General features: G+C 38.5%; 4 non-coding genes across 4 annotated transcripts; 1 reads left to right on the forward strand and 3 right to left on the reverse strand.

Moving 5' to 3' along the window:
* Positions 1-12,959: 12,959 nt before the first annotated feature.
* TRNAF-GAA lies at positions 12,960-13,032 on the forward strand. The gene has a single exon. It is a non-coding gene; the product is annotated as a tRNA-Phe (tRNA).
* Positions 13,033-22,926: 9,894 nt separating this feature from the next.
* Positions 22,927-22,999, reverse strand: TRNAF-GAA. The gene has a single exon. It is a non-coding gene; the product is annotated as a tRNA-Phe (tRNA).
* Positions 23,000-23,610: 611 nt separating this feature from the next.
* TRNAF-GAA lies at positions 23,611-23,683 on the reverse strand. Its single transcript has one exon. It is a non-coding gene; the product is annotated as a tRNA-Phe (tRNA).
* Positions 23,684-25,112: 1,429 nt separating this feature from the next.
* On the reverse strand, positions 25,113-25,185 carry TRNAF-GAA. The gene has a single exon. It is a non-coding gene; the product is annotated as a tRNA-Phe (tRNA).
* Between the last annotated feature and the right edge of the window lie 1,224 nt (positions 25,186-26,409).

Consider the following 26,409-nt stretch of genomic DNA (forward strand, 5'->3'; position numbering starts at 1 on the left):
GCAAATTCAGTGCCCTGTCAGCATCAGCTGTGGAAAAATCAGAAAACAACTGAATACCATTAGGAACAAGAATAATGACCATATGCAGCAGCTACCTCATACAAGCAGTGTCTGTAAGTTATACTTACACATCTATGGGAAGCCATCATTCCTGCATTCCACAATCCAGTGATCAAGGTTATCCCTCTTCCTCATTCTGAGGTTTAGGTAGTGATTCACGCACTGTTTGCCAGTATGGGGGATACTGGTAACACTGGACAGATCCCTCGCCAAACTATTCCATGTATCTGATTTGTAATCTGATCCATGATAGTGCCCTTGCAACAGCCAGGGACCATAATACACTTTGGGCTCCTGCACACCTCACCTTTGAGACTGAAATCTCAGAACCTCTACCTGAACATCAGACATGTCGAATGCAGATGAGCACCAATGTATAATAATGTTTCCCACCAATTCCAGTTATGACAGATACTGAGAATGCACACTATTGGACAAAAAAAACCTGAAAACCAAAGATGAACTAATGACTAAGAACCAGCCGGACACAGCAAATAACTTCACCTGCAGCCAAACCTTATTGAAGACAGTTGTTAAGCATTTTCATCCCAAATGGGACATCGTCAGAACTACCATTAATTAAAATCAATTCCTTAATATATCATTCATAAAGTCATGTGACCCAATAAGCTAGTATAACTAAAATAAATATTCAGCCTACAAAATAAAAGTAGTATAATTGAAATAAATATTCAACCTACAAAAATAGTTCTATATAACGATAATATCATATAATATCATATCAAGCTTAATAACTGTATTTAATAAAGTTTGACTCCAGGTGAACACACACTATTGGACTTTGAAACATTTGAAAATGTTGCACACTGCTTAGCATACAAAAATATAAATCACACGCTTTCAATTGTTATTGCTCAGCACTGCTGGGCATCATGCAAACCCAGTAAGTGGGGCTGTGCTATGCTTATGCCTTCTAATTAACTCTATATGGTAAAATACACACTACAGCTGATATAACTTGTGACGACGTGTAGACTGTTAGACTGCAGTGCAGATGGATCGAGGTTCTAGTTAAGGGTATGCAAACTTTATTTTATTTTTTTATTTATACTGTTATGACATTGCAGCTTATGCAAATGAAGTGTTAGTGTAAGAAAATCACAATGGAATAGCATTGGTTGTAAGTGATTTTCAGATACATTTAAAAAACATGCGCATAGCTTAGCATCGCTCAGAGCAATGTACTTAGTTTCCCATGTGCATGCAATGCTGAGGGGTGAACACCTTTTTCAGATGTATCATGATGTATAAAGTGTGCACTCTCAGTAAGTGTGATTGGCTGGAAAATATGCTATTTCACGTGTAATTATTTATAGCCTTCTACAAATGAAGTATTGGAACACTTCAACTTCACCTTGCTTTCTCTGTCAAATCTTCCCCATTTATTTTCACTAATGCATTTTTGCATGCTGGTGTGCATCACGCAACAATGTGCAAAAATGAAAACACAGCTATAATGGAAGTCAGTACCATGTACTTCAAACCAAAGGAATATATCACTGTTTTAACACACAGTGCCACATGGTCAGTTGAGTAGCAAGTATTTTCTAGGATACTCAATACAAACTTTTATTTGGTATGTACTCGTACATACCTGTTACTTCATTAACTCTTTTGTGGGGTGTGGCCATGGATTTAACTCAATAAAACATGATCATGCTCCACATTTTGGGTCCAGATAGTACCAGGTTCAAAAATAGCATCATGTAATGCCTTCAATTGTTTCCTTTGCATATGTGTTGGCAGGTTGGAATAGTGCTGTAGGTGGTATTTTGTTATTTTTACAAGTGCATATGACCATCTGAACTACACCAACATACTTTATTGCATTTGAGCATTGATGCACATGGTAGCTCAATGTGCACCATCGAAGTGGACATTTTTACAGAAAAGAAATAGGGAGCAAGTGGGATAGAAAACATAATGAAATATTGTAGAAAATATGTGACATTGTCTATTGATTGTATGAAATATGCATAGCATATAACTGAATCTGTGAAAGAATGTGTTAAGGCATTGTTGTTGAAGGTTGATGGTACATCTGCAGTCACAGGAGAAGTTACAAGATCATCTAGTGCATTGTTATTCAGCCTCAGATTCTCACTGGTAAATGCAGTGCAACGGCGCTTAGCGGGTTTGCACCATGCAGACTTACAGCAATAGACTGCATCACAGGTCTATTTTTAGATGGCTGGGTCCTGTATGCTACCTTGGTGGTCCAATTGTGCAGTTTGTGCACTGCTGTGTGCATGCAAACTAGCTGAGCTAACCACAGCACCGTGCAAACAGTGCCCCGAAAATTAAGAGATAAGAATTCAGTAATAGCAGTCAGAAACATAAGTTAATGTATGACTTACACAGTATATTTTGGTATTACACAGGATAAATGCCTTCATAGGTCTAGAATCCAGTTCACCATCCAATGCACATTCAGAACACAGGATGGGTGCCTTAACCCTGTTTTCCACACATACACATTTATAGCATGCATCAACAGTCATCCAGCATGCAGACAAATTGAACAGAATGTATAGTTTTATTAAAATATTAAATGTTACTTGCACATGTAGTGAAAGGTTTCAGTTTTAAAATACTGCACTTAGTGATTATACACCCTGTTATGAATTTTGATTGCAAATATAAAGCAGTGGTTTACATGTCTGTGTTCCTTGGTCATTCAGCAGTTATCTGTCTGATACTCTGGGACATACAGTGTACACTGTTCTATATCATTGCATTTATAATGTCAAACAATATTAACTGGGAATAATATGATATGCAGTTGCCAAATTAGGAAAGCCAGTTTGGATGTCACAAACAAGCACTGACTGTTCTTTTTGGGGTTGGGGTAGCAAAGTTGTGCTCCTGCTATGGCAGTAACAAGACTGTGTTGGTCTGGTTACTTTACATGTTTTGCATCCTGCCTGTTGTCTGATTTATGTAGGGTTGAGAAGTCTGAAGCTGCAATGTGTACCTTTACTTTTGAACTGTTATCTCTACTGCTTCCATATTACTGAAGTATAATGATGTAGGAAGATGGTTTTAGGCTCCTAGGTGGTGAGTCAGTGTGCTGTGGCTTGTCTCATAGCCAATGCAAGGACATACTGAGCAGGCTATGTCTGCCTACAACCATATCTGATGCTGATTTATCCTCTGAGTCATCATTGGCCTATGGCTGTGGTGATACTAGCATTGTCAGGAGGACGTGTTCCCCTTCCCCTTAATGATCCTACTACAGCTGTTTCCACTATATTAACTTGGGTAGCATAGCACATACTATGAGAATTGAGGGACATGTCAGTGGATTATAATGGTGCCCTCAGCCAGAGATATGTAGGTGCTAACACTGTTGGTGCAGTAGCTGAAATACATGCTGTATGGCATTACTGGTTGGACTGTGCATCTCATGATGGTGTTCCTCTGTGTGTGTGTGTGTGTGTGTGTGTGTGTGTGTGTCTATGTGTATCTACAATGGGTTTGCTTCACCATGAGTCTAGTGCATAGCATGCATCCACACCTAAGCGAGCCTTGGAGACACTCATATTGTGGCACATATGGAAGTCATGCCAACTGCAAGGGTTGCCAGCACACTCATACAACACAATTCCCATTACATTACACATGACTTGGCATTTGTTAGAGTTCTAGACCTTATGGTTAATGTAGACCCTACTTTGTTCCCCAGGTGTTGTTCTCTGGTGTATAGGACTGTGATGTATGGCACACATTACTGGAGAGTAGTGCGATATATGTTACATTTGTATCATACTTGTGATCTTCTCTTCCAAACCCGTGCTAAAATATATGTTCCTCCTGCCATGTTGTAGCATAGCATGCAGTAATGTTTGGAAGATCATGGATGCTGATGCCCATGTAACACCAGACATGTCCTCTGGTAGTCTGTTAAGGGTACCTGTGGCTAACATACAAATTTAAACACATACCTTATATTCAACTGGGATGGGTTCCCTGTGTTTGGCTCTGTATCTGACTCAAGGCTGCCAGAGGTCCCACAGTTCCTCTACTGTGTTTCTGGCCTGCAAAGTCTTCACCCTCTCAGTCTATGGCTATTGGTAACAGCAACAACATCAGCTTCAACCTGTATCACACACAAATGTATATAAATATAAATTGTAGCTGCTACTAACAATCTCTCAGTGCTTACATTGTATCTGTACTCTACTATTTCCTGAATGCACATAAGAGAGGGCATGTTGTCTACATTGTTGCCTTATATATTGTTGAGTAGCTTCACGGGATTGTTTGATTAGCATGCAATTCAGCTGTGAATGCCCAAATTAGTATCTATGAGGCACAAACTAGGTCAGATGCAATCAGTTATTTTCGTACACCATTATAAAAAGGCAAATGTGTAGCTAGGCAAACCAATATGGATAAGAGTTTTTTTTCAACCTCAGTGACAGATATATTTTGGGAAAGTATATTTTGACAGAGGGAGTATTGCACTCCATCAAGTATGTATCCATTTTGTTGACTAAATAATACATATTTTGGAACGTACTTAGGAATTATGTGAAGTAAATCCATAAGCATTTGTTAGAACTGTACACATGACAGGGCCTTATTTCCCATCCATTTGAGAGACACAGAGGATGTAGAATAGGCCAAATGTCTAATGCTTTGTGATAACTATGCACACATGTTTCATGTATTGTTCCTTTGAGAGCACTTTTGAATTTACACAGTTGTTTGGTTAGCACATTTGTCCCTTAGCCTGTTATAATATGTATTTGGGGAGGATGAGTCCCTGATATGAGACAATGTAGAATGGACTGTTGTTTTGGGTGTGTGAGCATAAGTGACTATCTGTTATGGCACACAAGGATATGTTTGGCATGCTACTCTCCTTGTTTTGTAGTGCCTATGTTATTTGCTGACTACTGTGGAATCTTTACATTGTAATCAAGTGGTGAATACTGAGAGCTTTCCTGTGCTGCCTTATCTGAACACAGTTTATTTCTTGTTATGTGATCCTTATACGTGTTATCATTAATTTTCAGTAAACAATATGCCCACTCGGCATAGGCCAACTTTTTCAGAGGCGGAGAATGACCTCATCATTGAAGCCTTAAGGCAGCATCATGCTGTCCTTATGTCTAGGGGTCGGGCCAGTTTGTTGCAACATGCTGCCTTTTGGGATGAATTGGTCCAAAATGTAAATGCTGCTGGTCATCAAAATCGCAACTGTGAGCAGGTATGACACAGAACCACTGACGATTCATCCTGCAAGGCAGTGTGCTGCTAAAGTAGCATGTGATCATCAGGTCACCGGTGGTGGTTCTGCAGCAGAACAACCATTCACTGCCACCAAGGAATTCCTGACAAATTTTGCCAATCAGGAAAGCTCCCAGCAGTCTATCAGCCAGTATGTTCTGGATTTGGGTGCCACTCCTGCATCTCAGGAGGAGCTTCCAGGTATGGTTTGTTAGATCATCGATATAATACTGTTGCATTCATTGTGTAATAGTGTTTATAGTTTTACTATGTGGCAGTTAGCATTTTTGGTGGGTGCATTTGTTAGCTGCAGTTTTCAAGTCATTTAGAGGTTGTCAGCCACATTCTTGTTAACATTGCAGTTACTGTAGATATAGATTATTGAAAATATTACCCCCTGTTATACTGTTAAATGTGCTGCTCTTGCCATTATCTGTCCCATAATTTTTTCCAGGCCCTTCAGGAATCTAGAGATCTAGGCCTCCTGCAGTTGGTAAGCAGAATACATTTATGTCAGTAATGTAGAAATATTCAAACATAGCTGCTAAAGTGTCATCTCCGGCCTGCTGTATGGCTTGCTGTACTGTCTGCATATTTGTCAACTGTACAGATATTTGCAGAATGTCCAGATGTGTGACTCATACCTCTGGCCCATATTTAAGATCATAATGATTGAGTTGCAAACTATTAACAGGTCATTATAGAGAGCAGACATAATTACAGATTTCACATTAAAAATGCATACCACCAGTGGTGGCTGGTGACTTCAAATTAAAGGGGGGCTTCAGGAAACAGCTGAGTGGGTGGGGCCAATGGGAAGGGGTATGGCCATCTAGAAAGGGGTGGAGCTATGCTCAAAACCACAACAACTGGAACTTTAATTAAATATGTTGCTCTGGGTGCCAAACTGTCATTACGAGAGTCCAATCAAGACAAAATGAAGTGTAGAAGAAAAATATTTTAATGCATTGGCTACATGACAGCTTACTTAATATCTAGATGGAAACACAAAGGTTCTGAGGCATGAAAAAATAAATTACTTTTTAAATACATTACTGGAATGCCTATCAAAATAAAGTATAAAAAAACAAGCAGCACTCAACTCAAACCACTTCTCCTTGCAAGGCAGTTCTAATTATAATGTATATTCAACTTTATAAAATTACCAAGTAGCATGCTGAAAGTAGCAATCTCTGTGATACCCCCACTTGTAAAATGTTTCTTATCCAAAAAAGACCTGCTGCCTGACAACAACTATCTACTTGTTTCATGGGGAAGACATGATCAAAGTAAAAAATGAACAGCAAACAAGAAACAAACTCAAGCTAAATTGCTTAAAGGATTACTGCATAAGTTATGGACCACACATGATAGATTGGCAGTTTAGTTTATGGGTAAAGCCTGCAAAGATGACTGCAAGTCTCCAACAAATGTAATGAGCTTCTGAAAATACTGTAATCCTGTCCTTTACTGCAAATACTGTCATATGCATTTCAACACCTAAGGCTTGCACATTATCTAGTTATGTAAATATTCTCTGCATGGCAACAACAAAAAGGCTTTCAGTGTTGGTAATTATTTGACAGTATGCTTATTAAAGCTTACTTGCATCTTACAATCTCCAACAAGCTTACCTGATTAAAGCATTGCTACTTAAACACAGAGCACTGCAACAGCATGCATTTTCTGAATAATAAGCATAAATCAACAGTATAAAAATATGACAGAAAACCAAAACATTTTGCAAAATCAAGGACAGATGAAAAGCCACGGTCATACTTGTGTCTACCTTGGATGGGGGAATACTCTGCACACTTACACTGCATAACTGCTCCTTGCCTTGCTTGGACACATCTAGAGTCACTACATGGGGGAGTGGGGTGCAACAAGTATGTCACAATTTGAAATGTCTCTGGCTACGGTGATGACACTGACACTCATACCTCTCAACCTCAAAGCAACAAATCTGGACAAAGCCATACATAGAAGTGGGACACCAGCCCAAAAATAAGGACAATTTTTTAAATATTGCTCTTATAAACTTAGAAAGATAATAGAATAGTAGTAGGTTTTGCATTTGTATGAATTTTCTGAAGGTATAAAATCTGAAACTCAAATGTCTGCCATTATTTTATAACTTCAATCTTTAATGATTTGCCACTAATTTGCCAGAAAACCACAATTTTATAAAAAAACGACCACAAATGTGATGCAAAAATGTAAAATTGCCACAGAAATCAGCTAGGAACCTGACAAAGAAGGGACACCTTTTTAATATTAGTACTGCTAACTTGAGCAGCTGACAAAATAAGATAATCTACATGCATTTCTGAAATAAAAGTAATCTATAACTCTGATCATTACAGTTATTTATAATTGTAAACCCCCCACGTTTTCTTCCAAAATTGACATTTTGCAGAGGGATTATTAGGGGGAGAGCAACATTTTGAGCCAAAATTGGGGACAGTTGAGAGGTTTGGATATTCCTAATTCTATAAAGCGATTTATTTGCACATACCTCTCAACCTCTTAATGCAGGAAATCTGGATAAGGCCAAATATATTGGGGAAACATATAAACAGTACTAAAAAATTGCTCTTGTATAAACTTAAGACAATTGATAGAATAACAGGTCTTGCTTTAGAAGGCATTTTTCTGAAGGTTATGATGTCTGAAACTCTGTCTGTCATTATTTAGTGACTTCTTTCCTAAATGATTTGTGGGGTGGCCATGGTGGTGCAGCGGTTAGCGTTGTCGCCTCACAGCAAGAGGTTCTCCGGTTCGATTCTTGTCTTCCCTGTGGTTGTGTGGGTTTCCTCCAGGTGCTCCAGTTTCCTCCCACATCCCAAAGGTATGCTGTAGGTGGATTGAACACTCTTAATTGGCCCTAGGTGTGACTGTGCCTTCTGTGGAAGGTTGGGTGCTGGGCTGGCAACTCAACACCATAAAACTCCACTGCCAATCATGATAAGACAGGTGATCTGCTGTGGCAACCCCTAACTGGGAAAAGCCAAAAGAAGAAGATTTCTAAATGATTTACCAGAAAACCACAAATTTTATGAGGAACAAACAAAAAAATAAGAAGCAAAAATCTATTCATTCTGCAAAAATATGGACAGTTGAGAGGTACAGTTCAGCCGGGGCTGTCTTTGAGTTTGCTGCCCTTCCCCCTCACAAAATCATGGTCGAATGGAGCCTCCCCCTACAACCATTACAATGTCCTGTTCCTTGGTTGTTTCACCCCATTTACCATAAACACTAATGTGCATACTGATTTACCTCTGTGATGATTTGGATTTCATTTGAAAATTTTAGTTTGCATTTTACAGCACAAACACTAATAGACATCTGCTAAACAAAGCAATGCAGTCTCACAATGAAAATAGACAACATTAAAACTTCTCTGCCCTTGAAACTCACATTCATTGAAACAGCATTGAAACCCACATTCAAAGAAAATACATTTTGCCAGTGGCAGATAAAAATTAACTTTGGGCTGTTTTCAAATCATAGGCCCCTTGCACATGAAACATACATGTGCTCTTTGATGCACCTTCCTGATTGTATTAAATTATATTCCGTGTGCAATACAATACAGTACAGTTGTTAGAGGGTGCTTTAAATTTACTGTTTTGAACATATTTCCAGTAAACAATGAAACAAAGTGCATGCACCAATAATGACAAAACTACCCAGTTCAGAACATTTCCATCATAAAAATCTACTCAAACTTTTACAGTCCACCAGTATCTGTAAATATGCACAATCTCTGAAGAAGTAAAAGTCATCAAAATAATTCCACATTAAAGAGATCTGTAACTAATGAGGTTGCTGCTGGCAAACAACTTTATATTTCATTGTATCATCTACAAATAGAGTGCCTGTTGCTCTTGAGGAATACATTGCTAGTAATACTGCAATAGGGAATGCATGGCAAACTGATAACAGGTTCATAGTTACTAGGTATTTTCACCAAAAAGGACTGCAGCATCCACCCCCTTTACAACACAGTACAGTATCAGCAATGCATCTACCTACTGCGGGAGTAGAACCCACAGCATTCTGCATCAAGAGCAAGTACACTTCCTGTCATGCTATTAACAATGCAAGCAACCTTTGCATAAGCAGCACTAAACTTTTGTTCCCTTGCAGCTCTCAGCTCCTTGTAAAATCCACTTGACACTCAGCTGTATCTCTGAACTTTGCAGCACAAAAAAATCTGGAAAAAAACAAAATTTATTGGGGGGGGGACAAAAGCCCCCAAACCAGGGACATGTTTTAAACATTGCTTGTATAATTTTGGAAGTTGCTAGAATAAATTGCTGTGTTGTCACCATACATTTCACTGCCAAGTCTTGAACCCAAGTCCCTACGCAAAAACAGTCAGAGCAACATACAAATATGCCAAATCAGCTGTTTTGTGAAACAGAGTAAGACTGAAACTTAAATGGCTACCATTTAGTGAATTCAGTTCTCGCCATAGCTGTCAACCTCTTAGCACAAAACACCTGAACAATGCCAATAATGGGGGAATACAGCCCCCAAGCATATTCAGTGAATTTAGTTCTCACCATAGCTCTCAACCTCTTAGCAAAAAACACCTAGATAAAACCAGTAATGGAGGAATACAGCCCCCAAACATATTCAGTTCTCACCATAGCTCTCAACCTTAGGACACAAAACCTGGACGAAGCCAATAATGGGGGAATACAGTCTCAAAAATAGGGACAAATTTCAAATATCCATCTTATAAACTTAGAAAATTGCTAGAATAAAATGTTTCCTGTTACCATGTACTTTCTGAAGAATATGAAGTCTTAAATTCAAATGCTTATCATTTTTTTTATTTAACATTTGTTAACCAGGAAAGTTTGACTTGAAACAATAGCCAATTTCCAGCAGAGGCCCAGGGAGAAATACATGTCTTTGTAAGATCAGAGGACACCAGAGCACACCCACACAAACACAGGGAGGACATGCAGACTCCACACAGAAGGCACCCCAGCCAAGAATCAAACCAGAGAACTTATAGCTGTCAGGCAACAATGCTACCATTGCACTACTAACTGTGTAAGGGAAAAAAAAGCATACAGAAACCACAGATTTTATGAAGAACAGAACAGAAAAATATGAGGCAAAAATCTGCAAATATTTAAAAATAGTGGTGGGTAAGGAATTCAGGCTCTTGCCACCTGTACCTAAGGTACAGGGTTCAAGCCCAATGCCATGTATCCTGATTTCTCTCTAACCATCAGTATATAGCACACACACACACCACAGTACCTAACTTCAGTCTTCTGCAGTATCAGTTCCCTGATTCTGAGTCTTCAGTCTTCTCCAGTATCAGTTCTCCAAGTCCCGTGCAAGCTAACAGCTAGTTTCTTGCTTCCCTGTGAGAAAGTGTAGGTGCAACTGTCCTCCAGGCTGGTTTCCTCATGAGAGTAGGCTCCAGCCTGCAGATGATGCAGTCCAGAGTTCTTCCATTCTATGCGGACATCACTGCATAGACTTCTGGGCATCTTCAGGGCAGAGATGCCTTCCCCCTATCCGGACTGCTGATACAGCAGTCTAGAGTACTGTTGAGTTCCAGGAACTCCAGGCACACATGCGCGGAGTTCCAGGACTCGCAATTATTTTGTTTTTCTTCTACTTATACAGTTCCGTTTTTGTTTTTTTCTTCTTTTTACAGCTGGGGGCTGCAGTCCTATAGCACGAGCCGCCTTTGATATATATATACATATACAGGTATTAGTAAAACAATGCTTTAACATACAAGACTGATAAATGTAGACTTAGATGCAGCTACAGATATACACATAGACATGGAAATGTATGGATTAGGTATTTCTTTTTTATGTTTAGTGTATGTGTAGTGCGTCAAATGGATGGTCAAATGCATGGGTTAAGTTTTTCTTTTTTATGTTTAGTGTATGTGTTGTATGTCAAATAGATGGTCTAATGTATATGAACACAATTCCCACAAAAACATCCACAGGAAAAAGAAAGACGTGTAAAAAAATATATATAGAATACAGACATCCTTTAAATACATAGGTTTTGAACATATAATGTATTTAAAGGATGTCTGTAGTCTATATATATTTTTTATACACATCTTTCTTTTTTATGTATATATGTATATATATATATATATATATATATATATATATATATATATATATATATATATATATATATATATATATATACACATATGCTTTTATACATGTGCTTTTTTATATATATATGTTTTTTATGTACTGTGCATAGATGTATTTTATTTTGTTGATTTTCATATTATTACTGTCAATGTTTGAGAATGTACTGAGGTTGTAAGAATCTCTGTTGTTACATATGCACGCTAGTATTAGGGAGATGCCTTATTTATTAAGCATACCCTTTTAAGAAAATGAGAGGGAAATTGATGGTGTGCACCATGATTGGTTGTTTTGAATTAACTTAGTAATATAAGCACAGTTGTGTTGTGTCAGTTATAGGTCTGATGAAGTGCTTACCAATACATTTTTTCCAGTTTTTTACTTTTATAGACGTTGAGTGTTATTTTCTTAGCCATTGAGAGATCCTGTGGATGTTTTTGTGGGAATTATGTTCATATACTCTGTCTAAGGATCCCGCTTTGCTGACCACTATCTGTTTTGTGCTTAGATGGTCTAATGTGTTGCTTTATGTAACCCCAAAGGTTGCACTCTTCAAGGTGGATGCATGCTCATTGGTCACCGAACTTTAGAGGATGCTCAATGGTCACATTCTACAGCAAGAATTTGGACACAAGAAGTGATTGGTGTATGTTGCATTCTTCATAATGTCGTTTCCTATTTTATAGACTCCATATCCATTGTTTTGATTGAATTCAGGGTGACTTCTAATCTTGCTAAGGGGGTCAAGAGGATGATATAAATAAATAAAATAAAATATTTATATTTAATAAAAAATGTTATAATAATAAAAATGCCGGGTTTTGGCATGGAAACATTTTGAGATTCTTACCTTTCAGTTTGGGATATGGGAATACATATGTTATAACATCTGAACTGGAACATGTGTGTACATGTATGTTAAAATTGAAGGTAAGGTGTGCTGGAATCAATGAAAATGAGCTGGGCTACATGAAAAAAAAGTGTTCGCTGTGATAAGTTAATCTCCAAAATAACCAATATTTTAAATCATGCTCTTGATCCCTTTAGCAAGATTAGAAGTCATTGAAAGAATGCAGACATAGAAAAGATCTATATTGGTGACACATTTTTAATGTATATATATATATATATATATATATATATATATATATATATATATATATATATAATATATGTGTGTGTGTTTAGATATATACACACGCACATATATATATATATATATATATATATATATATATATATATATATAAGTCATAATCTGTTTATCCATATCTCCTTCTATATATGTATGTATATACGTACATATAGATAGAGAGATCGAGAGGGAAACAATTAGCTAACAGTGTACTTTGAGCTGCTTCTTATACAAGTGGATGCTTCCTTGAGAAGCTGATATGCTTGGCAGTAAGGCGGAATATGGTGACAAAAATAAAGATTGAATGAGATGAGCTGCAGTCGAATTCACAGAAGTAGTCTTTCAATTGAGCTGAAATAGCTCAGTTGGGAGAGTGTTAGACTGAAGATCTAAAGTTCCCTAGTTCAACCCTGGGTGTCAACAGCAGGTGCTTTTGAAATTTCAACCCAGCAGTCAGGTCTTTGTCAATATGTTTGTTTCAAAGTCTGATCCTGGACATGGATGTTAAAAATTAAAGTAAGCAGGCAGAAAGCTCTGAAACTGTGCTCAGTGGTATTAATAAGAATGTTCTTTGATAGGCCTCCTCACCAATCTGACTAATAATATAATCCATGCTATCTGAAACTGAGAAAAAATACAAATTACTTTGAAAATCTAAAGACAGATAAAACACTTTTAGTCAAACAAGTTTTCCATTGAAAGAGCAACCAAGGCAAGAGTGATAGAGACAGGCAATCAGTTAATGATCTGATTATGAATGGAACATAAACCTATTTCTACTCATGTCCAAAAAGTGACTATAATGGGCCCACTGAGCATCCTCCAAAGTTTAGAGAAGAAATGAAATGCATTGAGCTGGATGATTGTCCCTGGAAAATTCCCAACCAATAGTCCTCTTGGAGTTACATAACACAGGAGATGAGACCATCTACTTTGGAAAAACAAAGGCAAAAGAGTGAAGCTTGGGCTGATTTGAGAGAGACAAGCTAGGACTGATTTGAGAGAGACAAGGTTAAAGCATAATTTGTATTTTTTCTCAGTTTCAGATAGCATGGATTATAATAGCAGTCAGACTGGTGATGAGACCTATCACAGAACATTCTTACTAATACCATTCAGCACACTTTCGGAGCTTTATGCCTGCTTACTTTAATTTTTAATGTACATGTTCAGAATCAGACTTTAAAACACACATATTGACAAAGACCTGACTGATGGGTTGAAATTTCATAAACACCTGCTGCTGATACCCAGGATTGAACCAGTGAACTTTAGATTAGACATGTCCAACCTGCGGCCCCCAGAGCTCTTCCATGTGGCCCTCAACCTCTAACTGCAACATCGATGTACGCATGCCCCCAAACACTTTTTTGTTTTGTTTCTTTGCTCCTGTGACCTGTAATGTTAATGTCGGTGTGTGCATGCGTCAAAGCACCCTTCTAGTTTTGATTTTGAGCCAAAAAAGGGTCAGTGTGTTTACGCCATTATTTTGCGCCGAACAATCTGTGTGTGTGTGTGTTTTCACGGAAGAGGGACTCATCTATGGATTTGCAGCTGTTGCCTTTGAAGGGGACAGCAATTATCTGTGTTAATAGGTAAGTACAGAGTGAGTGAGTGCATGCATGAAATCAGAATTGTGTGAGTGAAAGTAGAAGAAGAGTGTGTGTGTGTATGTGTGGATATGTGTGCATGACAGAGAGAGATGCACACAGAAAGAGGCTAACAATGATCAGTCTACCTACTGAACACAAACAAGTTAGCTCACAAATACATCATACATTAAGAGTACACTTTCATTAAATTGTGGCTTTCCTGACAGGGAGAGTGTTGTATTGAACATGAACACATAACCTCTTAACTGTATGGATTTTCAAAGAATGTCTGGATTTTTGCCTCATCTTCCAATTTGTATGTTTTGCTTAGGAAATAAAAGTAGTCATCCAAGGTAATGCAGTTCCAGGGAGTAAGAATGAGACAGCAGCCTAGGGTTAATGGGTCAGTAGTGGACTCACTATGTGGGACTGTAGCATATAAAGTTGTATTGTTTTTTCAGACAAACAAAAAAGCACCTAGTTCTGTTTTTTCATTGGTGGGTTCTAAGCAGTGGTAGATTGGACAACAGTAAGCATAGCTTTGGCGGATCATCAATACTGGCAAATCAAGTGGACACAATGTCATTTTTTAAATATTGGGGATTTTAGTGTGTATGTGTGTGCAAAAAAGCACCTAGTACTGTTTTTTCATTGGTGGGTTCTAAGCAGTGGTAGATTGGACAACAGTAAGCATAGCTTTGGCGGATCATCAATACTGGCAAATCAAGTGGGCACAATGTCATTTTTTAAATATTGGGGATTTTAGTGTGTATGTGTGTGCTTATGTGTTGGGAGTGCTGCAACAATAGATGATCATTAAAGACAGAGGCTTACGGACTGTGGAGAATATGTTTCTTTGTTTCAAAACCTAATACTTGGGTACGCATGCCAGAAGTAGATTTTTAAGACATAGCTTCTTGCCATTTACAGTGGATGGATATTTACATTTAATGGACAATGTATTAGCGTGGGCCTGTGGGGTTCTGAAGGATGCCAAGTCTACCACTGCCAATGTCTTGTAAAGTGACCTGGAAATGGATATTGGGATGTTACTGAAAAAATATAGCAAGTGGGCTTAGAAATATAGTTTAATTAAACAAAGTGTACTTTCAATTTACAGGCCATAATTTAATTTATTTCAGGTAGTCCAGATACTGGTAGATTGTATACCATTAGACTTAATTAGGGAGAGCTGTCATTCTGGGGAAACAAGCAGCCCTAGTTTCAGTGAAAGCGCTGTGGTTGCTTGCAGGTAGGAAGTTGCAGGATGTTGATGCAATGTGTTTTATTTATTATTTTTAATGCATTTGTCATTTCAAAGCATGGTTTTCCTTGATGCAAAAAAAGGCAGGACTGAATGAGCCATGTAATGTTTAACTGACAATAATGGGATAGAAAGATTATAAGTGATGTATAATTTTGCAGCTACAGTTGTTTCAATGGTGTCTGTGATGCATAACTCTTTTTGGGTCTGTGTCCCACTTTTATTTTTCGCTTTGTCCAGATTTCTTGCTCTAAGGTTGAGAGGTATGGTTCCATACTAAATCAGAAGTTGTATTTATCTTGGAAGACTTTTCGGCATAATTATGAAAAACAGCCTTTTTAATATCTCTGCTTATTTCCAATATAAACTGCCATGTAACCTTGCAAATAACTTTCTTATTAAGCTACTTTACTTCTTTTGGAATTGACAGGTATGATTCACCTGTTCGGACATAAGCATAGAGTGCTAATGTGACTTTGATTTCTTACAGCAGCCTGTGGTTTACATAATCACAATAACTTTTCTGTGTTTCTGGGTGTGTAATCAATTTAACAGTTTTAAAGATGTTTTCCAAAAATAAATAAATATATAATAAATAAATAAATAATCCTCTCTACACTTTGAGCTATTGACAGAGTCTGGGAATTAGTTTTTTTTCAAAAGCGAAGGTCAGCATTACAGCTCAGTAAACTGTCAGTCTGTGAGTAACTTCTGCACAAATTAAAATGTCTGAATGTCAAATGGCTTTAGATTGGAGAGAAGTTTATTTTTATTTTATTTTATTTTACGTTTGTTTACCGGGAAAGTCCGACTGGACACAGGTCCATTTTCAGTGGAGGCCCGGGGAGAAAAGCTCCAAAAATAACACAAAACAATATAATACAATACATGAGAGAGAGAGAGAGAGAGAGAGAGAGAGACAGCAAATTATGGATGTAGTACTCGTACAATATGGCAGAGATTATATCTCGTAACAGTGAGAATCATTGAGGTACAGAATAAACTTAAAAACACTTTTTTTACAGTTATAATTACAACAAGGCAAATATCAATAAATTAAGTTTTTAGGAGAAAGCTGTTTGTACATAGCTGAAGGTCTGAAACAATCTTTTGGTATGGATTAACCTGGGGATTGACACAAGTTATATGTTTACACCAGTATGTAACATTATAGTTTATGGTTTTCTTATTGATTTACTTTTTGCTGAGCAGTTGTTTGTTGATTTATTGATGGTCCTTTTGGTGGTTGGAAATTGCATGGATAAATCCATCTCTATTATAGGTTCATAGGTTCATACTAGGCTATCTGCCCTGGGGCAATTATAAGCCTAGCCCGATTCTGTATGGCTTACGCCACACCTTGATTTGAGTATACTGTGCCCTTTTTAAGGTTTAGTTTACTGTGCCTCTGTCTAATAGTGACACGGGAGTAATCCCTGGGACAAACCTACGATCCCCCATCCACCTATCAAGATTCTTCTTGAAGAGATTCAGTGAGGTGCTCTGCTTCACATGAACTGGAATTCTATTCCAGAGGGAAGGGAGCCTCTGGGTTATGAACCTGTCCCTCCAGCAAGTTCTATTTATTTCTGTGCTGAGGTTCAAGTCCCTCGAGCGTGTGGCTCTAAGGGATTTAGATTTACTGAGGTGGAGCATGTCCATTAATTCTGGATTTGACATAGCTTTGTATGTCAGGCATAGATCACCTCGTAGTAGGCGGTATGCAACTGAGTAGAGCTGGAGTTTTTTTTAACCGAGCAGCATATGGCATCTGTTTGAGACCCTTGATCCTCTTGGTGAGATACTTTTGGGGTCTTTCTAATTGCTGCAGGTGTCGGGTAAGGTACATCCCAAAAGAGGCATTGTATTCTATGATGGGCCTGATGAGGGATGAATAAAGGGGCATGATTACCTCTCTTGATCTAGATGTGAAACCCTTCGTGATGAGGTGGGCTATGTAGAAGGTCTTTCTAACCACTTTGGCAATGTGGTTTTCAAAGGAGAGATTGCTATCAACTTGGGTCCCCAGGTCCCTAATAACTTTCTCTGTACTTAATGGGTTTCCGCCTATGTGGTAATTTGTGGGCACATTGTTTTTGCCAAAGGGTATGACTATACATTTTTTGTCATTTAGCTTTAAACCATGGTGCTGGCACCAGTTATCTGTCTCTGTGAGACCTTTTTGAAGGATGTTTGTGTCAGCTGGAGAGTCGATTATGGCGCCCAGTTTGCAGTCATCTGCGAACTTGGTGAGCCATAGTCCTCCCACGTTTGCCTGTACCTCGGAATAGTATATACTGAACAAGAGTGGTCCCAGGACAGAACCCTGTGGGATGCCACTTGTGACCGGTTTCGAGTCTGACATGGCTCCAGCAACTCTCACTCTATGGGTTCTGTCTTTGAGCCAGTTTGCAACCCATCTTGTGACATAGGGGTTTATATTTAAGCTGGATAGCTTATCTATGATGCCCGAGTGGGGTATTGTGTCAAATGCCTTTGCAAGGTCCAGATAGGCTGTGTGGACTACCTTCCCTTCATCTATGGCTTTGGTGACTGTTTCGAAGAAGTCAACCAGGTTCAAAAGGCAGGATCTGCCCTTGACAAAGCCGAACTGGGTAGGATCTAGTGTCTGTAGGTCCCCGATGTCTTTGTTTATGAGCTCCATGAGGATCCTCTCCATAGCCTTGCAGACTAAGCTAGTCAGGCTTATTGGGCGATAGTTTCCAGGGTCCATAGAGGCTCCACCTTTGTGGAGTGGGACCACTGTTGCTGTACGCCATTCTGTGGGCACATATCCTGTAGTGAGGCTGAGATTGTATAGCTGTTTTATTTGAGGGATTAGTTCCTCTTGGAGTTCATGTAGGACACAACCTGGGACGCCATCTGGTCCCATGGAAGCAGTGTTTTTTGCTTTGGAGAGGGCAGCCTTCCCCTGAGCATCAGAGAGGTTTGGGAGGCAGCCCTCTGCCGGGATAGATAATTGCTCTTTTGAGGGAGAGGGGGTGGAGAAGTTTGCACTGAACCTGTCTGTCAGGATATTGGCGATGTCTGTGGGTTCAGTGTATTTTTTGTCATTTAGAATCAACTCAGAGCAAGTCTGGGAGTTGCAGCCCAGGTTCCTAACATAACTGAAAAAAGCCTTATGACTGTCTTTGGTGTCCTGTGCAATTTTTCTCTCGAAGCTGGCCTTGGAGGATTTTATGAGGGATCGTAATTTTTTGCTAGTACTGATCAGAGATGCCTTCCCTATTAGGGATTTTGCTCTATCATGTAGTAGCTTCCTCCTTCTGTTGTACAGTTTATTTATGGCAGGGGTCCACCAGACTGGATGCCTGCCTTTGGATGATTGGGTCTTGGTTTTGTTTGGGATAGCATGATCCATACATTCCTGGAGATGTCCGTGAGAATGCGTTTATATAGGATTCTGCAGTTTGGGCCATAGTTTCCACCGGCCCCGGGGGCTTGTAGGGTTTCCCCTCGGTTTTTAGAAGTGAGAAGTTCGCTTTGAGAAGTTTTTCACTGTGGTTTTCTGGGCTGGGGTGGGGTCGGGATGTGGACATCCAGTGAAATTAATTTATGGTCTGATCTTACCAATGAGGGATATACTTCTGGTGTGGAGCATAGAGTCCCCATGTTGGTAATGATCAGGTCTAGTATGTTGTCCCCTCTTGTGGGAGTGGTGACTAGTTGTTCCATAGCATTTGAGTTTATAATTTCCAGGAACCTTTGGGCTAAGGTGCTGGGGCTTGAGTAGTGCTCCCAGTCAATGCTTGGGTAGTTGAAGTCACCCAATATAATGGTGTTCGGAGAGATCTTCATGTTCTTCAATGTTTTCAGGAAAGCCGAGTGGGATTCCTGACTTTGAGAGGGTGGTCTGTAGGATGCTATAAACTGAAAAGCAATCTTGCCCACTGTTAGTTGCACATGGATGGTCTCCGATACTTGCAATGCCACTAACCTGGAGGTGTGGATATCCTTGATAAATATGGAAACATCCCCTCCTTTTGTGGTTCGGTCCGGGTTTTGGGGCCAAAAAGCATGATATGAGGTATAGCCTGGTAGTGCTGGGGTGCTCTCTGGAGCCTTGAACCAGGTTTCTGCCACTGCACAGATATCGATGTTCTCCATACTGAGGAGAGCTTCGAGTGCGTGCATCTTGAGGTTAAGACTTCTGGCGTTAAGCAGCATTACCCTTAGTTTCTTGTTCCTTGTGCTGTCTATGGGGGTGGGTTTGACTTTTGAGCCTTGCCTAAAAAAGGCACTATGGGGGTGGCAAGTGCCTTTGCCAATATCCGAAAGCCCAGTGGTGACAGGTGCAAGCCGTCCCTAGCGAAGCAATGTGGCTTGTCGCGCATGTCATCCCAGGCTGACAGACACTGGATCCCCTTTGAATGACACCAACATTTTAGCCAATTGTTAAATTCGATCATTTTGTCTTTGTACTGTGGCATCATTCTAGGTGAGGGTAAGATGCTGCTCAAGGTCAGGGTCATACCAGCCTGGGCTACATGATCAGAGAGCTCCTCTATGTCTCTTTTCATGTAGTCGAGGGAGGTACGTCTCAGGTCATTCACACCAGCATGTACAATGACTGAGTCATATTTGTATTTGCTTTGGAGTGACCTGAGTGCTTGCGTTATGTGGCGGATCCTAGCACCCGACAGGCAGCTCACCGTGATCTTCTCTTTATTCAGCCTGGTGAGCAGGACATCAGTGTGTCTGACAATAGAATCACCTATTACAAGAGTATCAGGTGTGTTATTCAGCCTTAAGGGCTGTGGCTGCCTGGCACACTGACTTTGTGGGCTATGTGTTGTGCGTGTTTTGTTTTGAGGTAGAGTTTGCTTGGATGTCTGCTTTGGAGGTCTCTGTTGCTTAGGTAGATTTTTATTTAGAGCCTCTGAGTATGTTTTTGTGTATTTATGTGTTTGGTTCGCTGATGTGGTGGGACTATGTGATACTGGAATTGTGTTGTGTGAGGTTACCTTCTCCTCCTGACTGGTTACACCAGTTTTGAGATGAGAGAGCTCAGCCTCCAGTTTGGCTAAATAGTTGCATCTCTCACATATATTTGAACCTGTTTGGAGGAAAAGAGGGTTGTCCGTGTACATGAGACAGTTGTAACATTGCCTCAAAATTCCCAGATTCACCAGCTGGACTGGAGAGGAAACCATTGACTGACCTTTGGACATGCTAGAGTAATATAGGGAAACTGAATTTAAGACGGACCAATAGAGGACAGGGTAATAGTAGAGAGTATAAGAGTAAGTAGTTCTTATGGTTTAATAGTGCTAACTTGTAGGATTACTTAATTGGACCAGTGAAGGGCCTTAGAATGAGAATATGGTGTTTAAATTGAGAGATAGAGCAGTTCTGAGCAGTTATGATTTTTTTTCAGATATTTTGACTTCCAGACAATTTAATTCAGTGAGTGGGTGTCATGTGATTACTGAGGTTGCCTTTTTTACAAGTAGGGGCTTTTTTTTTGTGTGTGTGTGTGTGTGTGTGTGTGTGTGTGTGTGTGTGTGTGTGTGTGTGTGTGTGTGTGTGTGTGTGTGTGTGTGTGTGTGTGTGTAAGAGACAGAGAGATTTAATATGTATACTGAATATAATTTTGCAAATGGAATTCTTAGTTAGACATGCCCCTCTTCTTGGGCAACTAGACTAGAGTAACCAATATTAGATCTTAGCCATCCAGCTGGGAAAGGTTAGTATGTGGATTTTCCATCTGGTTTAATGAAAGCTATGCTACTTACCCAAGGACTACATTTATGACTATCCATCCAGCCATCGTGTTGCTGAACTACACTGTTTGATAATGAGAGGAGCTTTTTACAGAAGTTGAAGGTTTTTGTGTCAAGAACCTGTCCATAAGAAGTGGCTTGTTTATGTTGCAGTGAAGGCTGTGGTCTTTGTAGTGAGCGTTTTAAGTATAACCAGTATTTCTGAAGTAGAGGACGTCTCTTAAGGCAGGATCTTTCTTAGCCTGGAAAGCAAGCCAATGAAGAAATTTATAGGGGCCAATGAGAGACAGAGGAAAGCAAGAAGCTTTTTAGTCTGTTTGGATAACTAAGTGAACTTAGTCCTTTGACCTTTTTTGTCAGAAATGGTTGTAGTCTTTCTTTTGGCAGGGTGTTTTGCTGAGGAACATGCCAAAAGGGGCATTGCACTCAATAATGGCTCTTGTAAAGGAAGAATACAGGGATGTTATGACCTCCTTGTCCCTGGATGAGATATCCTTACTAATTAAGTGGGCCATGTAAAAAAAACTTTCCTTACAATGGAGACAACTTGGTGCTCAAAAGTACCATACAAATTATTGCGTGCTTACAACATTGTTATTAATGTGATAATTTGTGGGGACAACACTCTCCTCAAAGGGGATGATGATGCATTTTTTGGCATTTAGCTTGAGGCCATATTTCTGGCACCAGTTATTTGTTTGGGTGAGACCCTCTTGTAGCTTATTCAGAATTGTTTTATTAAGTCAGTAATGTGAATTCTTTACTTTATTGCAAATTTGCTGGATTATTTTTGTGGATTATAGTATTGTAGGACTGCTGATGCTGACATTTTACGTAGTTGGACTGCTGGAATGGTTTTCCCATTGAGAAATACTAGTGCTGTAGTGAATATCTGTTTATTTGTAAAAAAAAAATATATATATATATATATATATATATATATATATATATATATTTATTAACTAAGATGTTAGAGTTAACTGTAAGATTAGAAAATTAGAATGAGAATTAGAATTTTAAGGCAAATATTAGGCATTTAATACGTTTATTCATTGCTCAAATGCACCTACAGTACAGCCAGGAGGTCGACTGTGGTCTTCCGGAGCAACGAAAAAGTTAACTATATGATATATTTTATATGCGGCCCCAAGACCTTTTCTGTTCACTCAATGCAGCCCCAGTAAGCCAAAAGGTTGGACACCCCTGCTTTAGATCTTCAGTCTAACGCTCTCCCAACTGAGCTATTTCAGCTCAATTAAAAGACTACTTTTGTGAATTCGACTGCAGCTCATCTCATTCAATCTCTATTTTTGTCACCATATTCAGCCTTACTGCCAAGCATATCAGCTTCTCAAGGAAGCATCCACTCGGTTTATGTTCCATTCTTAATCAGATCATTAACTAATTGCCTGTCTCTATCACTCTTGCCTTGGTCGCTCTTTCAATGGAAAACTTGTTTGAAAAAAAGTGTTTTATCTGTCTTTAGATTTTCAAAGTAATTTGTATTTTTTCTCAGTTTCAGATAGCATGGATTGTAACAGTAGTCAGATTGGTGATGAGACCTATCACAGAACATTCTTACTAATACCACTCAGCACACTTTCATTGCTTTCTTCCTGCTTACTTTAATTTTTAATGTATATGTTGAGGATCAGACTTTGAAACACACATATTGACAAAGACCTGACTGCTGGGTTGAAATCTCATAAACACATGCTGCTGACACCCAGGATTGAACCAGAGACCTTTAGATTTTCAGTCTAATACTCTCCCAACTGAGCTATTTCAGCTCAATTAAAAGACTACTTTTGTGAATTCGACTGCAGCTCATCTCATTCAATCTCTATTTTTGTCACCATATTCCACCTTACTGCCAAGCATATCAGCTTCTCAAGGAATCATCCACTTGTATAAGAAGCAGCTCAAAGTACACTGTTAGCTAATTGTTTCCCTCTCGATCTCTCTATCTATATGTACGTATATACATACATATATAGAAGGAGACATGGATAAACAGATATTGACTTATACATATATATATATATATATATATATATATATATATATATATATATATATATATATATATATCTATGAAACATACATACATAAGTATATATATATATATATTACCATTATAGATTTTTTCTATGTCTGCATTCTTTCAGTGACTTCTAATCTTGCTAAAGGTATCAAGAGCATGATTTAAATATTGGTCATTTTGGAGATTAAATTATCACAGCGATCTCTTTTATTCATACAGCCACGCACATTTTCATTGATTCCAGCACACCTTACCTTGATTTTTAACATACGTGTACACACATATTCCAGTTCAGATGTTATAACATATGTATTCCCATATCCCAAACTGAATAGTAGGAATCTCAAAAGGTTTCTTTGCCGAAACCCGGGATTGAACCAGGGACCTTTAGATCTTCAGTCTAACGCTCTCCCAACTGAGCTATTTCGGCTCATTAAAAAAGCATCACTTCTGAAACTTCACCGCAGCTTATTTAAAAGACTTCTGGATTTTAAACAAGTCCTATCTCAACCAATATTTGTTATTCATTAAAATTTATTTTTACTATTACTCAAAACAACTTTTACAGCAACAAGCAGCAAACATTACATGGAAATTATCCATAATGCATGCACATAAAAGATATATGTGGCAGATAGAGACAGAGAGAGAGAAATGCAGATGGATAAATAGATAGATATTTTGATAGATCGACAGTTTGTCTTTTTTATCTTTCTCTGTGTGCATTGCGAGTGTTTGTATAACTGCCTGTTTTGGAGGTACATGAGCTGTTGTAATGAATTCACCATCACACGCAGATCTTGCCTCCTTAGAAAAAATCACAATACCTCTTTTCTGTTTACAAACCATCCGATGTCATGGGGAGCTAACACTGTGCCTGCTATACACTGACGTGAGATAGGCTATTCATAGAGAGTTGGCTGTTTAGTTTTTTCCTGACGATTAACCACTATATACAAGCCAATAAGAACTTGGCATGTTATGAGACAACTTCATTTGGTAGTGAATTATCAAAAGCTATCAAGGGCAATTTAAACATCCTCAAAATATTTATGTGGTTAGAATTTGAACGTCAGTCACATAGGTGCTTATTTAAGAAACTGGATGCAGGCCCATTCAAACCTTGGACCTAGGAGACTCTCTCTCTCTCTCTCTCTCTCTCTCTCTCTCTCTCTCTCTCTCTCTCTCTCTCTCTCTCTCTCCCAGTCTCCCTATTTCACTCTCTCTCATGGTTTGCATTCCAGTACCTGCAGAATTTCATGCTTTAACCTTGTCTCTCTAAAATCAGTCCAAGCTTGTCTTTCTCAAATCACTCTAACCTTCATTCTTTTGCCTTGGTTTTTCCAAAGTAGATGATCTCATCTCCTGTGTTATTTAACTCCAAGAGGACTATTGGATGAGAATTTTGCAGGGATAATCATCCAGCTGAATGCATTTCATTTCTTCCTTAAACTTTGAAGGATGCTCAATGGGCCCATTATAAAGTCAGTTTTTGGACATGAGTAGAAATAGGTTTATGTTCCATTCTTAATCAGATCATTAACTAATTGCCTGTCTCTATCACTCTTGCCTTGGTCGCTCTTTCAATGGAAAACTTGTTTGAAAAAAAGTGTTTTATCTGTCTTTAGATTTTCAAAGTAATTTGTATTTTTTCTCAGTTTCAGATAGCATGGATTGTAACAGTAGTCAGATTGGTGATGAGACCTATCACAGAACATTCTTACTAATACCACTCAGCACACTTTCATTGCTTTCTTCCTGCTTACTTTAATTTTTAATGTATATGTTGAGGATCAGACTTTGAAACACACATATTGACAAAGACCTGACTGCTGGGTTGAAATCTCATAAACACATGCTGCTGACACCCAGGATTGAACCAGAGACCTTTAGATTTTCAGTCTAATACTCTCCCAACTGAGCTATTTCAGCTCAATTAAAAGACTACTTTTGTGAATTCGACTGCAGCTCATCTCATTCAATCTCTATTTTTGTCACCATATTCCACCTTACTGCCAAGCATATCAGCTTCTCAAGGAATCATCCACTTGTATAAGAAGCAGCTCAAAGTACACTGTTAGCTAATTGTTTCCCTCTCGATCTCTCTATCTATATGTACGTATATACATACATATATAGAAGGAGACATGGATAAACAGATATTGACTTATACATATATATATATATATATATATATATATATATATATATATATATATATATATATATCTATGAAACATACATACATAAGTATATATATATATATATATTACCATTATAGATTTTTTCTATGTCTGCATTCTTTCAGTGACTTCTAATCTTGCTAAAGGTATCAAGAGCATGATTTAAATATTGGTCATTTTGGAGATTAAATTATCACAGCGATCTCTTTTATTCATACAGCCACGCACATTTTCATTGATTCCAGCACACCTTACCTTGATTTTTAACATACGTGTACACACATATTCCAGTTCAGATGTTATAACATATGTATTCCCATATCCCAAACTGAATAGTAGGAATCTCAAAAGGTTTCTTTGCCGAAACCCGGGACCTTTAGATCTTCAGTCTAACGCTCTCCCAACTGAGCTATTTCGGCTCATTAAAAAAGCATCGCTTCTGAAACTTCACCGCAGCTTATTTAAAAGACTTCTGGATTTTAAACAAGTCTTATCTCAACCAATATTTGTTATTCATTAAAATTTATTTTTACTATTACTCAAAACAACTTTTACAGCAACAAGCAGCAAACATTACATGGAAATTATCCATAATGCATGCACATAAAAGATATATGTGGCAGATAGAGACAGAGAGAGAGAAATGCAGATGGATAAATAGATAGATATTTTGATAGATCGACAGTTTGTCTTTTTTATCTTTCTCTGTGTGCATTGCGAGTGTTTGTATAACTGCCTGTTTTGGAGGTACATGAGCTGTTGTAATGAATTCACCATCACACGCAGATCTTGCCTCCTTAGAAAAAATCACAATACCTCTTTTCTGTTTACAAACCATCCGATGTCATGGGGAGCTAACACTGTGCCTGCTATACACTGACGTGAGATAGGCTATTCATAGAGAGTTGGCTGTTTAGTTTTTTCCTGACGATTAACCACTATATACAAGCCAATAAGAACTTGGCATGTTATG

This window comes from Protopterus annectens, chromosome 7.part0, assembly GCF_019279795.1.
Source record: "Protopterus annectens isolate FY-2018-M chromosome 7.part0, PAN1.0, whole genome shotgun sequence".
Classification (NCBI taxonomy): domain Eukaryota; kingdom Metazoa; phylum Chordata; order Ceratodontiformes; family Protopteridae; genus Protopterus; species Protopterus annectens.